The sequence below is a fragment of the Sparus aurata genome, chromosome 11 (genome assembly GCF_900880675.1).
Source record: "Sparus aurata chromosome 11, fSpaAur1.1, whole genome shotgun sequence".
Classification (NCBI taxonomy): Eukaryota; Metazoa; Chordata; class Actinopteri; order Spariformes; family Sparidae; genus Sparus; species Sparus aurata.
In genome coordinates, this window is record NC_044197.1 from 35,270,537 (window position 1) to 35,285,760 (window position 15,224).

A 15,224-nucleotide genomic window follows, 5' to 3' on the forward strand; every position below is an offset into this window, starting at 1 on the left:
GGAATGTTTGATCCCGGAAGAAGCTCAATGGCACAATCGTAAGGTCAATGGGGAGGGAGAGACATGGCTTTCTTTTTGTTAAATACCTCCCGAAGGTGGTGGTAGCAGGAGGGTACTGAGCTCAGGTCCGAGAATTCGGCTTCTGTGGCAGAGTCAGTAAAATGCACGTTAAACATGGCAGCATTTTCTCCCGGAACAGAACCTTCAATGCACTCCCCTGTACAATCCTCTCCCCACCTCCCGATCTTCCCAGATCTCCAGTCTATGTGAGGGTTGTGACGAAATAGCCATGGCTGTCCCAAAATCAGAGTATGGGCCGGTGACTTGAATAAATAAAAACTGAGGTGCTCTCTGTGGTCATCAATGCACAGCTGAATGGGTTCTGTGACGCTGCTCCAGCGACGACCTGTGGTGAGGCGGCCAGTCCGGTGACGTTCTCGCTATTGCCGTACCTCCTCTGCTGCGTTGTTGTCGAAGCATGTTGATCCTGTTGTCGGTGCGTATGGCGAGTGCGATGATGGAGTCCAGGTCTTCAGGTAAATCCAGGGGAATCAATAAATCTTGAATAGATGCTGCCAGTCCTTTCCAAAATTCATCATAGAGAGCTGTGGAGTTCCATTCGCTTTCCGCCGCCAAGGTGCGGAACCGAACGGCGTAGTCAAAAAAACAGAGTCAGTATTTTGTCTTATCCCGCTCAGCTCCTGAGCTCCTCAGCTCCGGGAGAGTTTCTGCTCCACTCTGCTGATGCCCAGGCTTTGGCTCTTCCGGTCATGTGGGAGATCATGAAGGCAATCTTGGAACGATCGGTAGAAAAGGCATGTGGTGTTAATTCGAAATGAATCAAACAGTCAATGAGGAATGTCTTACACTGTCCCACTTCGCCTGAAAATTTGGCTGGTGGTGCCAACTTACTGCCAGCTCCTACGATCGATGCTGCCGGTACCGTAACTGTAGTGACTTTTGGAGGCGGAGCCGCTGGGGTAGGTGGAGCCACTGGGGTAAGTGGAGCTGCTGTGGTTGGTGGAGCGAGGTGTTCCTGTAAACCCTGGAGTTGCGCTGAATTGAGATCACGATCCTCTGGCACGATTTTTTTCACAAAATGTTTATTGCACTGATGAACTTGAACAAAACAAAAACAAAAAACATTGTAGTATGGCAGAGGCATACTACTATGCCTCTGCCAAAGCAATGTTTTTTTTCAATTCAGGGTCTGCACACTTCGAGTTCGCATTTGAAGTGCGATTACGTCATTATACCGCGGCGAAGGGTGTCCCAATTCGAAGTGTTCTCATAATGCACCCCACAAATGCACACTCCTTTTACCTGTTTTTTGAGTGTGCACCGCTACCACACTTCGTGGCTATAAATAGCCCAAGATTCATTGCGAACACATAAAAAAAGAAAAAAGAGAAAAAAAACATGACAACGTCACGTGGTGAAGATCCCACATTTAAATGTAAGTATTGGCTTTATACTAGTTTTTTACTCATTTAAACATCCAACGCTAGATATGTTAAACTTCAAGGGACCTTAAAAACTCAAAATGTCAGTTAAAATACGTTGGTTATCAGTGTGATGCCTTTGGAGTTAAAGCCTCAAAAGCCTTTACTTTCAAACGTTAGACTTCAGAGGTTTACTTATATCTTATATCTTATTGTGACTGTTGACATGTTAGAGACTATTTTTACTTCATGTACAGAAATGGACCAAGATGAACAGATTTAGATCAGGCTGTGATACCTGCTTTATTCCAGACTGGAAAGCTGGAAAGTCTTTGAATTAATATATATTTTTTGCAGTATCAGAACCCCTTTGTCTGTTGACATAACACAAAAAGTTTTTTATTTAATTTTGTTTTATGGAGCAAGGAGCACACGGAACTGTTTATTCAACTCCGTGGTCAGAATGACCACCTGCTTACCGGAGCTAAACATTCTGCCGCGGCTGGATGGAAGTGAGGCGATATTAAATAATAAGTAGCCCATCTGTCAGTCCTGATCTTACTTTTTGTGAATCTTTGCATCCCTGTGTTAATGTAATCTTGTGTTGACCTTTTCTCTTGCTGCTTTGTGTGTTTGGAACAATACTGGAAAAGATGGGCCTTCAGTAGGTGCAGGTTTAATGATGATGTGGAAACTAAATTGTATTTGTTTTATTCATGTAAGTGTCACAGGGTGGCTGCGTCTGGTGGTGGGACCAGTGGAGTGGGGGGCGCTGTTTTCATTTGCTTCCACAGGGTTTGGCGCCATGGAGTGCTGCCCCGGAAGGGAACAGGAGGTTACAGGTGTGCGGTTGGCGGAACAGAGGAGGAGGCGGTGCCTATAAAGGCGAAAGGGAGCGTGATACAGGAGAGAGATGACAGGGATGAGAGAGCAGTGGAGCGGAGCGTGGCAGCGCAACACACGGCGTGCAACGGCGGAGACGAGAGAGCAGCGGGCAGCGCGACACACGGCGTGCAACGGCAGAGACGAGAGCAGCGGGCAGAGCAACACATGGCGTGCAACGGCGGAGATGAGAGAGCAGCGGGCAGCGCGACACACGGCGTGCAACGGCGGAGATGAGAGAGCAGCGGGCAGCGCGACACACGGCGTGCAACGGCGGAGACGAGAGCAGCGGGCAGCGCGACACACGGCGTGCAGCGGAGCAGACCACAGACGGCGTGGGTCGACCATAGGTACAGGGGAGACGCACTGCGGGAAACGTGGAGGGGTAGAAGTGAGCTTCACCCCTCCTTTGAGCTAAGTACCGTTTTTATCCCACTCCCCTCATCTTAACTATCTTGACTGAATAGCGGATGGAAGAAACTCCTTGATTTTTATTTATTTTAATGGAACTTCATGTGCATGCTGTATGGTTTTGATTTATTTCGTGTTTTATATATTTTCGTTTGTTGCGATTTTTAATTATTGCTCCAGGGGGTTTTGCCAGACGCAGAAAGAAAATATTAACAGCATTCTCTGTATGTGTATTTGGAGGTGACCGAGCGACTGGACACTATACCGAGACGTCGAACTGTGGGACCCGCTCTTCAACCTCCAGCTCACCAAACATCACAGTGGACTCCTTTGTTGATCCTGTTTTTAAAAACAGCTGCTTAAGCCTTGCATTTTATAATATCTTAGCCTACATGAGCAGGGGTGTAGTGGTCGGGGGACGTGGGGAACGGCGTTCCCCCAGTCTTTTTGGCGAGATTTTTTCTTTTATTTGTCTAATAAATTTTTTTTAAACATTGCCTTTGTTATCATTTTCGCTATAGTATAGCTTCGAATAATGTAATAAAACATACTGCAATTCACAAATATTAATAAAATATTTATTGTGTCACTGCAGGCGCGGTCACGGCAGGATTTGAAGTCTGTGTGAGGTTGCAGTACCTATATGAGAGAGGAGAAAAGCAGCGCCGTCAACTATTTGCAATGCCATACGTCTATACTTCAAGCATTCATGCAATTATTAGGACAATAATTCGTCACTTTTTGTCGTTGTGTGTGTGTGTGTGTGTGTGTGTGTGGCCAGGGATTTTGGGGCCCCATGAAAAGAAGTATTACTGGGCCCTTGTATGAAAATTTGTTATGCTGTTTACATAAAACTGTGCATTTTAATGATATTTTTGACTATAATTTCCTATATGTGTGAAAAGAACAACATGACAGTTACTTGGTAGGGGAAGCACTGAACACTCAGAATAACGGAATTTAGATTCATTGTCTGCAAGTCTGCAACTTTAATGGTTAAAATATAAAATTCTCTTAAATTAAATTACCTGAAAAATACAAATGCATGACATACATGAATTATATAGAATTTCCTGTAATACCATTTGAAATAGCATCAGCATCACCAGATTCAGGTTTCCTCCCACCATTCTGTTTTACTGTCAGTGATTTGATCAAAAATAACAAAAGCAAATGTGATTTTCACAACCAATACCCCACTGCTCACTGTCTCCCTCTTGTAGCCCTGCATTTAGGTCTAATTTATCTCCAAAATTACTATTATAGCAATCCCACACAATTTCTCTTTCAAACATGCACATCACCCCCCACACACACTCTTAGACCAGCCACTGCACTCAATGTAAAAACTGTATGCTGTCTTACATTATGTTTTTGTTGTTTTTATTAAGTTTGTTATATACGTTTATATTTTGTTAAAAAAAATCTATTAAAAATAATAATTTATCTCTAAAACTGTACGTGGTGGAAATAGAGTTGGGGTGGAAAAAAAATACATAAAAATAAAAATAAAAATACATAAATGAGGCTCTATGGTCGTTGCGATTGTTAACGTTTCTCTGCTTGGATTGAGAGCAGTCACTTAGTCTGCAAGCACCAGAAAATTTCTCCTCTTTTCCTACTGCAAAGCAAGGGGTGAGAGTCCCAAACTACTGACCAAACATAGTATTTTAGTGAGTTTATAGTTCAGTTTCAGTGATAGCTAAATTTCAACAAAACAAAATAAAGTTATAGGCTATATGCTTTTTAAAACATTTAAATCATTCTGAAATAAATACAGACTATGTGTTTTTATATCAGAATGATCTTTATTCATTAATTTCAATTTATCTTTTTTTCCATAATAATAGATTAATTCAACACAAAGCTGCTCACCTCCTTCCTCAGTTGTGGGTAGGCCTACTGGGGCTGGTTCAGGGGTAGGGGGCTCACGGCGTTCACAGACAGCTGCGGCTGCTGCTGCTGCTGCGCTTGACGTGTCTGTTCAAACATGCATCATTTTTGACAGGAGGGGTGGTCAACTGATTAAATATGGGCAGCTTGCTAAACGTGAACAGTGAAATCTAAAAATCCAGAGTTTTCTTCCAAAATATGAGCTAATATGGGGAGAAAAGTGAGCTAGCTTAAAAACCACAAGGTTAAGATAAACAACAGACTAATGTGTTCCAGAACTTTCCACCACATGAACCAAACCCACCTTGTTTTTTGAAAAACTGGGTGACATACTGACGCCCCTTTACTTCTCTCTCCTGCCTAATCGTTTGTCTTTCCTTTTTTGGCTACCCGACTTCTGGGGCATTTTGCCTTCTCTCGGTCTCCTTACTGACTGAATACACCGTACTGCGCAGCAGTTCAGTTGATTGATGGGAGGAAGAAAAAGGTAAGCTATCGTATTACTGTACTTATTGTTACCTATATGCGTTCTTCATTTATCAGCAGTTTTGAGTCAACTGATTTGATGTGGGTTAAATGTGTATTCAATGAATTCAGAATCATTGCAGAAAAGAACTCCACCTTTATCATCTCTCTCTCTCTCTCTCTCTCTCTCTCTCTCTCTCTCTCAATCACCATAGCTTATACCAAACACTTAATGTATACAGTTACAGGTCATCTTAGTTGTTGTTTTTGGTGAGGCAGCAACACCACACACACACACACACACAAATAATTCAGTTTTATATATATATTAATTTTACGATTACAGCAACACACTGATACAAAGACACACACTGAACAGTTTTGCCTATGTTTATGTTGTGTGTGTGAGAGAGAGAGAAGGAGAGCTGTCTAATTGCAACGATATATGGCTCAAGCATTTGCAACTTGGGTCTATCCGGGTGACCTAATTCAAATAACGTGTTTTTTTTGGGGGGGGCGAGTTCCCCCAGTGATAAAATCCCCACTACACCACTGTACATGAGCTCGTTGTGTGTGTAATAAAGAGACAATCACCATTCTCCACTCCTAACTCCTGTGTGTTGTTGTCGTGGCCAGTGACTCCCCAGTAGAGACCTCCCTTAGCTAATTTATTTACTCATATTTGAAAACACACCCCCGTGACATAAGTTAATAAATACTGTGCAGAAAATTGCTGATGTGATTCATTTCCACTGCCTTAGGAATGCAGATATCCAGGGACAGGAGAGCGGGAGTGCCAGCGCTGCCACTTGGCCCTGGTTTGTCCTTATGGATGAGGTGTTAGGGCAGAGGCATTCCACTGTTCCCCCGTCCTAATTACCTCCATCCCCGAAGAGACACCAGGGCCAAGTGGCGCTGAGGAGGAGGAGGAGCTCCTCAATTTGATAGAGGATATGCGGCTGCAGAGGGAGGCCAAGGCGAGACGCGAAAGGGAGAGCAAAGAGAGGACGGAGAGGCTGTTCTCGCTTCTAGAGCCGATGAATGACCGCTAATTATTATTTTGTTTACTGCTATATTATTTAACTTCTGAGTCCTATTTATTTTCAATTAATTGTTCTGAGGATTTAATTTCTTGAATAAAAAGATTGTTGTAACACGTTGTCTATTCAATTTAATACTTACAACTTATGTACAATTTATAACAGGGTTTGCAAACGGCATCAAGTGCTAGTCAGGGAAAACAAGAGATTGAATTTTTGCTTTTATTATCAGAATGACACATTATGGCTGAGCAGGAGTCCCTGCAGTGCTGCTGGGCTGGATGGTGTCAGTGGGACATCATCTGGGGCGGTACTCAGGATGTTTGGGGTTCCAGTCTCCTCTGTCCACCACATTGTCCATCAACTGGGTCTGCAGGGCTGACTTGGCCTACGGCTGCCATGTCACTAAGAATTTTTAAGAAGGAGGCAAGAATTATAATTTCGCAATATCATTAGAATAATAAATCATAACAGACAAAACTATCTACCAAACACTTTAATTAGGAATAATGCCTTTAGAATTATGTTACGTACCGACTACAGATAGTCGTGGAGGCGCCACTGGCGGCCTCCAACCAGTGTTGCCAGATTGGGTGGTTTTCCGCCCAATTGGGCTACTTTTCTTTATGCCAGGCGGGAAAAAAATACATTGGGCGGGTGAATAAAATTTGGGCTGCTTTTGTCCACATTTGGCGAGTTTTTAATATTTGTGAAAACAGCACTTTCTCTCTCTCTGTCTCTATCTATAAATAAATAAATAAATAAATAAATAATTGACGTGAGTTGTATTGTATTTTTATTTTCAATCGGCATCATTTTATTTGGCAACTTTATCGTGACGTCAGTTCAGCAGACAGCAAATGCACTGTAGCCGCGCTGAATTTGAATCGGGTGGCCTAAGTTAGCATCATGCCGAAGTGGGGATAATACAAGAAATCGTACAGGAAGGAATGGGAGACTGGCCCCGAACTAAAAACCTGGATCACATCTGTCCCAGGAGACGACTCTAAAGCTCGTTGCAAGTATTGTAACACAGAAATAAGAGCTCACCTTAATGATCTGAAGGAACATGGCGCCACAAAAAAACACAAGTCCCGCTGTGTGCCGAGTGTTAAATCGTTTGCTGTGCCGATGGGATCTGGTGTAGGAGTCAAAGATGACCAAAAACGTTGTGAGCTGAGGATTGCAACCTACGTTGCCTGCCACACTTCCATCAATGCTGTTCATGACTTGTCAGATATACTCCAGGAGGAGATGGGAGCGTTCAAGATGCACAGGACAAAGTGTACAGCTGTCATCACATCTGTTCTGGCACCACATTTCAGAGAGGAGTTGAAGGAAGATGTTGGTGAGTCTCCATATTCTCTCTACCTGGACAAAACAACAGATATATCCGTTAACAAGCCCCTCTGCATATTTGTGAAATACCGATCACAGAAACACAACAAGTTTGTCAGTACTTATCTGGGGCTTGTTGATCTCCTCAGCGCTGATGCTCAAGGCATGTCAGATGCTATCGTTGCTTTCCTGTGTGAATGTGGCCTGGACATCAAACATCTGGTGGGGATTGCCACAGACGGCGCAAGTGTTATGGTCGGAAAAAATCACTCCGTTTTCACACTGCTCAAACAGAAGCAGCCTAGTTTGCAGCTTATTCGCTGCGTTTGCCACTCACTGGATATAGTGGCTCATAAAGCAATTCAACTTCTTCCAAGCAATCTGGAATATATGATCAGAGAAACCTACAACTGGTTCGCACACTCAGCAAAATGCCAGAGTGACTATAACAGCGTCTACAAGGCCATCAATGACGGTGGCTGTCCTCTGAAATTCATATCCCCCAGCTCAACTCGTTGGTTAGTGATCTCAGACTGCATTGAGAGAATTTTAGAGCAGGAAGATGTCCTCAAGCTGCACTTCAGTTTAGTTTCAAGTGCCGAACACTGCTATGCAGCCAGGCTTTTGAATGAAATATACAGTGACAAATCCAACAGTCTGTACATGCACTTCCTCCGGCCCGTGTTGATGGAAATCAAAACTGTGAACAAATATTTCCAGCTGGAAACAGGAGATACGCTGGGTGTTTTCAGGGATCTTGACAGGCTGTACATGTCCACAATGAGGAGAGTTGTGAAGCCCAGCGTGCTGCGCATGAACAGCGACAGTCTTCTCAGGGAGCTTGACCTTAAATCATCCAGCCTGTACCTCTCACACCAGGACGCAGACCTGGGCTCCTCTTTCCAACAGCAGCTGGAAGCCAGCACATTAGCGCCGGAGCTGAAGGATACAATTTCCGCCCGCTGTTTTGATTTTCTAAAAGAAGTGCTGGTGCAGTATCAAATGCATCTTCCTGCATCACTGGAAATGCTCCGCAAACTGGAGCTTTTTTGTCCGAAGCTGGTGATGTCAACAATAAATAGGCCAGGAGTAAAAGACTTGCCCGCTGAGTTTTTCTCTTGTTCGGTGGACACCTTGGAGAGCCAGTGGAGAAACGTTGCATCAGCCGGCTTCTCAAGTGATCTTGCCATTGATGCCTTTTGGCTGGAAGTTGAGGCTTTCAAAGATGCTGGAGGAAACCAGTGTTTCAAAGATTTAGCGCTGGGTGTCATCAGATTGCTCACTCTGCCAATATCAAATGCCCACGTTGAGAGAGCGTTTTCCCAGGTGACACTGCTGAAGGATGACACCAGAAATCGCATGGGATTACTGCTCCTTTCCAGCCTCATGGATGTGCGCTCTGGCCTGAGCAGAAACGGACTGACGTCCGCCACTTTCAAGCCTCCCCGACAGTTGCTGGGGAGATTTGATTCGTCCATGTATTAGCCAGCTGACCTGGCTTCCAGTGACTGTAAAAAGTTCAAGTTCTCAACATTGTTCTAGTTAGTGGAAAGACGCTTGTTAATGTGGCTCCGTCTGTTCTCTAAAGATGCCCACTTAAGCCACAGAGTCCAAGTTCGTTGACGCCTGCTTCAACAAAAACTCAGTGGACCACGTTCTTCGTTCGTTTTGACCGTCTATGGAGACTTTCTTCAGTCAAACAAGCTTATGGTAAGCACAATAAATGTAAAATAACAGTGGTTCAAAGCACGGTCAAAAACTAGTGTGCTCTCAAGGCTCGACAGCTTCAATTAAAAAATCTAACAAGCACAGGCACGCTTGTTAACTGTGCAGCCAATCAGAGGCCAGGGCTGACTGCAGTAATTGGCAGTTCTAGTTAAGCATGGCTCGAAGTAAACTGTGGAGTCACTTATTCTTAACAAAACAAAATACATAGTTATTATTTTATCAATGGCACTAACAACGCTGACTGCGTAAAGGTAAGATGATTTTTATGTCACCTTATCTTATTTGCACTGTGACTGATTTTGGTAACTGTAGCCCACTTATTCTATGGCATTTGCTCCTTGAACTAAAAACAATTTCTTCGTGGTTTTGAGTGTTCGGAATCTCAATCAGCTGCTGTACGGCCAGGTCGTTGTGCGTCTTTCAGCACCACAGGTATGGAAAGCAGCAAGGAGAAAAAGAGAAGGGGGGAGGGAGAGGCGCTCTGTATGTGCATAATTTTGTTGTGCATTAAACTGTTTTGCATGTAGTCCTCATACAAGTCATTTGTGATGTTGGCCTACACAGCTTAAAAGTGCACCTTTTTACGTGCAGCTGGCATTTTTACTAATCTGGGCCTTGCGCTAGAATGCCAGAGGTTCATTTTGCCATTTGTGTAGCCTATGGTTCATTTGCTGTGCTATTGTTGGTTGCAATTTGCAAAAACCTATTTTTCTGTCATTTATGTGTGGTTATTTGATGCAGACATGAAGCTCTGGGTGTGTTTTCTATTGCATGTGTCATGATTTTACGGGTTTACACGGGTGTCTGGCAACTTCGTGGTTTGGGCGTGTTTTTATTGGATTGGGCGGGTTCTAAGATGTGATTGGGCTGGAAACTGTCAATCTGATCTGGCAACACTGCCTCCAACCCGTCCTCCCCCTCATCCTCCGGCATGACGTCCTGCAGCTCATCTTCTGGGGGCATGATGTCACCTTCCCCAGGCAGATGTGCAGGACGGCACATGCTGTTATGACCTGAAATCAAAAACAGTAAATATTCATTAATTTTGATTTACTCTGCTTCAATACGCAAAAAAAAAAAAAAAAAATGAATCATGTTGAGTTACCTGAGGCACAAAGGTGTGGTGCACCTCCAGCGCTTTAAGGAAGATCGACCTGAACCTGGTCTTCATCATTCCAAAGGCACGCTCAATGATAGAGCATGCCCTGGAATGACGGACGTTAAAGTGCTGGGCTGCCACACCTTGCACCGGCCGCTTGTAGGGAGTGATGAGGGGGAGTGGATGTTAGAGGCAAGGGTACCTGCCGTCTGCGAGGATGAAGTACCCTGGAGGAGGGTAGATAGACCGCCTGTACAGTGGGCTGTGCTGGAGTACTCGGGAGTCGTGCACTGACCCCGGACAGCCCACATACGTGTCTATAAAGCAGCCCTGATGGTCACAAACTGCTTGCAGTATGATGGAAGAGAACAGTTTCCTGTTCTTATAGCAGTGACCATCAGGGCCGCTTGGTGGCTTTATTCTGACATGGCAGCCATCGATCGATCCAGCAGCTTTTAAAAAAGCTCTGTGTCCTGCCAAGCCCTGCAAACCCACGAGTTACTTCCGCCAGGTCTTCAGCGGTCTGTGGGAGGTAGATGACCTTGTGGCGAATGGTCACTACCTCCGCAGTAACTCGGTGGACGATACGGTGGATAGTGGAGAGAGGCATCCCAAACACCCTTGAGACCACCCTGTATGATGTCCCACTCGCAAGCCAGAAAAGGAACACCAAGGTCTCTATTGTGGCACCCCATCCATCTCTCCGATCCTGTCGGAGAAGGTTCAGCAGCACTGCCAGAGACTCTCTGCTCAGCCTGAAGTCCTGCCTGGTGTTGCCATTATTGAAAAATCGGTCCAGGACCGGGACCGCCATATTCAGCCTGCAGTACAGGGCTCTGGTCTGGATTGGGAAAGGAGGGGAAGAACGGGAGAAGAAGAATGGTTAATTAGACAATAGCTACATAATTATAGTTAATAAGATAATTTGATAATTCATTTTAGAGCTTTGATAGATGCTGAATCTCTTTGTCGATCCACTTATTAGTTGAACTAGTCTTCACAATCTGGTTTGATTCATGGCTAAATATTTTGATATGTAATTGAGGTCACGGTTCTTTAACTATTAATCTACTGTCAAGGTTATATTGCAGCTGATCAACAGTTTATATGTCTAGCATTAACGCCAAGTTAACAATGATAAACGCTCATATTACTGTGAGTTCAAATAACAGGTTTACCTCTTGGTCCTCTCTCAAACAGAGATATAACAGCCAACGGCGGCGGTGACGGAGCCGGTTCTCCTCTTCCTCCAAAATAAGGAGAGTTAAAAAGGAAATCAGTTGTTTTTTTCTTCTCTCAGACATTTCCACAAACTTAGAAGTATACTCTTCTCGTCACTTTTGGGCACCTGGGCTGCATAAATACGGGTAGGGGCGGGAACATCTGGTGACGCAACCAGGAAATGCTGCAAAGGGTAGACCGTCCCATTTCACAACAGGCTGACGCAGCCTGCAGGGCGCACCTAAGTGAACTCACTTGGTGAGACCGTAAAGGGCGGGTCCTTGAAGTGTGCAGACCCTGAATTGAGACATGGCTACAGACTATTTAACACATGAGGGAGAGGGGAACAGGTGGAAACAATCAGGAATCAGGGATGACGTCAGACCGGGGACACAAGAGGAAGGGCAAGTGACCTGAAAGGATAGGGAGGTTAGATTTTCAAAATAAAACAGGAAGTTCACAAGACAAAAAACCAAGACAAGACCTCACCGCTGTGTGACACAGTCTAAGATAGTAGCTAGGCTTCCAGGGTCACCGGGCCTCAGTGGAAGGTTTATTTGTGTGTCGTCTGCATAGCAATGGAACGATACATTATGGTGTTTAATAATCTGGCCAAGTGGGAGCATATAAATAGGCCTAAAATAGAACCTTGCAGTACACCACAGGTAATTGGGGTTGTAGCTGAGCAAAAATTACCTGTGGTGACCGAGAAGGTTCTGTCTAAAAGGTAAGAATAAAACCAGCTAAAAGCAGTATCCTTGATGGCGACCCAGGTTTTCAGAAGGTCTAATAAAATGGTTTGATCGACAGTGTTTAACGCTGCACTTAAATCTAAAAGGACTAAAATTAAAATCTCCCCTATCTGCTGCTAAAAGAAGGTCGCTGGTTACTTTGAGGAGGGCAGTTTTTGTGCTGTGTAAGGCTCTAAAAACCTGACTGGAACTTCTTAAAGAGGTTGTTGTGAGAATTGAAGGCTAAAAGTTACGTAGAAACTACTTTCTCTAAAATCTTGGATGAAAATGGAAGCTTGGAGATTGGCCTTAAATTGTTAAGAACAGAAGGGTCAAGGTTTGGTTTCTTTAAAAGAGTTTGGACCACAGCATGTTTAAAAGAGTGTGGGAAAATGGCAGTTTTTAGGGAGCTGTTAATAACCAATAAAACACTGGGTCCAACAGTGTCGATAACCTCTTTAAGAAATTTGGTGGGGATAAAATCAAGGCTGCAAGTAGCTGGTATTATTAGCGATATGAGTTTCTTTAGAAAGGGCAGTGAGACCGGTTCAGAGCAGCTAAAATAACTATGGATGACCCTGCTGGTCTGTAGAATTTGGTCTGGGGGGGAGATGTTTTGCCTGATATCATTGACGCTATTTCTAAAATAATTTAAGAAGTCCTCACACCTTTCTTGAAAGGCATCGATGGAGGAAGTGGAGGAGGGGGAGGTTACTGATTGTATAACTTTAAATAAAATTCTGGGGTTGGAGTGATTTGCTAAAATTAATTTAGAAAAGAATGAAGTTCGTGCTTCTTTAACTGCTTTTCCCATTTTCTTTAATTTCTCATGCAGTCTCTTTTCATTGCTTGAGTGTGGTTATTTAGCCAGGGTTGCAGTGCTCTACTGTTTTTTTTTTGTTTTTGTAGGGGGCGATGACGTCAAGTGCAGACTGACAGGAGCGGTTACAAAAGGAGACCAGCTCCTCTGTGTTAAAATCAGGGTAAAAGGCAGTCAAAGAAGCACAGCTCTGAAAACTTGCTAGCTGAGCTGGTGTTCAAAACCCTGGCCACGGACTGGTGTGCTGTGGGTAAAATGAGTTTGGGATAAAATGATATCAAATAAAACAGCTTTATGATCCGACACACAAATATCCTTAATAGTTAGTTTATCTGTACTGAGGCCACTGGACAGGACCGGGGCCAGGATGTGACCCTTTGAATGAGTGGGTTCTTGTGTAAAATCAGGGGGGGTTGCTTTAATAAGAGGACTAAGATCTCCCTGGGACAGCCATGTTTCTGTGAGAATAAAAACATCTAGATTATTGACAGTTATAAAATCATGGCATAAAAAGGATTTGTTGTTGAGGGATCAGGGGCCGTTTTCCTAAAGATTCTTAGTGCAAAGAGTTGCTCCTAGTGGCCAAATTCTAAGAAAATTCTTAGAATCATGATGTTTTCTTAGAATTTCCCCTAAAAGTGAAGAGTAGATCCTGGTAAAGATAAAAGCTATTCCTAAAGAATCCTAGCTCTTAAGAGAGCTCCTAAGGTGAGATCTGTTAAGAGCAGGGAAGAGGACCTTTAAGCAGCTTAGGAGTTCCCTAAGCAGAGGACAAAATGGCGGACGGAAGAGGAGGAGAGATATTCTCCAAACACTGGATGACAGTGAATTAATGAAACGCTACAGATTGGATCGTGCAGGAATCATGTTTGTGGTTGATCTCATTAGAGATGCACTTACTTCTCCAACCCAACGCCACAATGCAATACCACCCGAAATGAAATTCATCACAACACTGCTTCTTATAGGCCAGTCAGCAATCACAGACATTGATGAAAGCTGAGCCATTTTACTCTCGTAAATACCAAATTGAGTTGAAATGTTGAAAGTTGAAAGTGCAAAAATTACCAGCATGGCAATAGATATAAGCAAATAAATATAACAATCACTATGTTTCGATTCAGTGGCGTGCACAGACATTTTGGGGGGCAGGTGCTCAGTGAAAAATAAGGGCACTTTATGCGGCATGTAGAACTGACGGCTGCCTTATTATAGCAGTGTGAGATTTAAAAAATAAGCCAACTGCTTCCCTGCAGTAGCTGCCTAGAATAGAATAATAATAGTTTTAGTAATAGCCTAGTTTTTAATGTTGAATATAGCCTAGGGTAAAGGTAAATACAAGATTACTGCAAGTCTTGTAACATAGAAATAAGTTGTTGGTACAAAATAATATAATTAGCTAAAATAGCTTAATGCCTAATTTAGTACAGCCAAACCACTTTGTGTAGTTAAAATAAAATGTGGACAGCTTTTAAGATATTTCAGTAAGATTAGAGGAACAGTTCAACTTTAAAATCTGAGCTTTAAAATGCCCTAAACAGTGAACATGACTCTTGACTCTGACCTTTCATCCTCATCTTCCTCTTCCTCCTTGCTGCTGGTGGATGCAGAGAGCTGCTCCCCTGGGCTGCCTGCTGTAGCTCCCTTTCTTTTTCCTGTCTTTTCCTCTCCTTTCTAGGCATTATGCTGCAATTGGTAAATAAAAAGAGACCAACAATATGAATAAGACTGTTTGGTTATGTTTCAACAAGGCACATGGCTACTTTTTCTGCAGGCAATTGGGAATTGCCTGTTTGTCATTTAGCAAATAAATTACTGCAAGTGTTAATTATGTAGCCTAATATAAACCTACACAATGCCCTACTAAATATTCATCTTAAGTAAGTATACTGATAGATTCACATTCTGTAGGATACCAATGACAAACTCTACCGGTGGTCATCATCACGTCATATATTGATTTTGGGTAGCGTCTCGCTTGTTAAGCAGGTGAGCAGTCGGCTAATTTCTGCCCAGCTGTGTGGCGTTGAGAAAGGCTACTTCACAACAGAGACAAATAAATGCAAGTTATAGCAACTGAGGCTTAGGGGGCAAACAACACACTCGACTCGATTCACTGATGTGTTACCTGGCTGGTGGGCAGGGGAGGAGGTG

At 43.5% G+C, this 15,224-nt stretch overlaps 1 long non-coding RNA gene across 1 annotated transcript; it reads left to right on the top strand.

Moving 5' to 3' along the window:
• Positions 1-1,160: 1,160 nt before the first annotated feature.
• Positions 1,161-3,232, top strand: LOC115590959 (uncharacterized). Its single transcript, XR_003985867.1, has 2 exons — positions 1,161-2,674; positions 2,976-3,232. It is a non-coding gene; the product is annotated as an uncharacterized LOC115590959 (long non-coding RNA).
• The last annotated feature ends 11,992 nt before the right edge of the window (positions 3,233-15,224 follow it).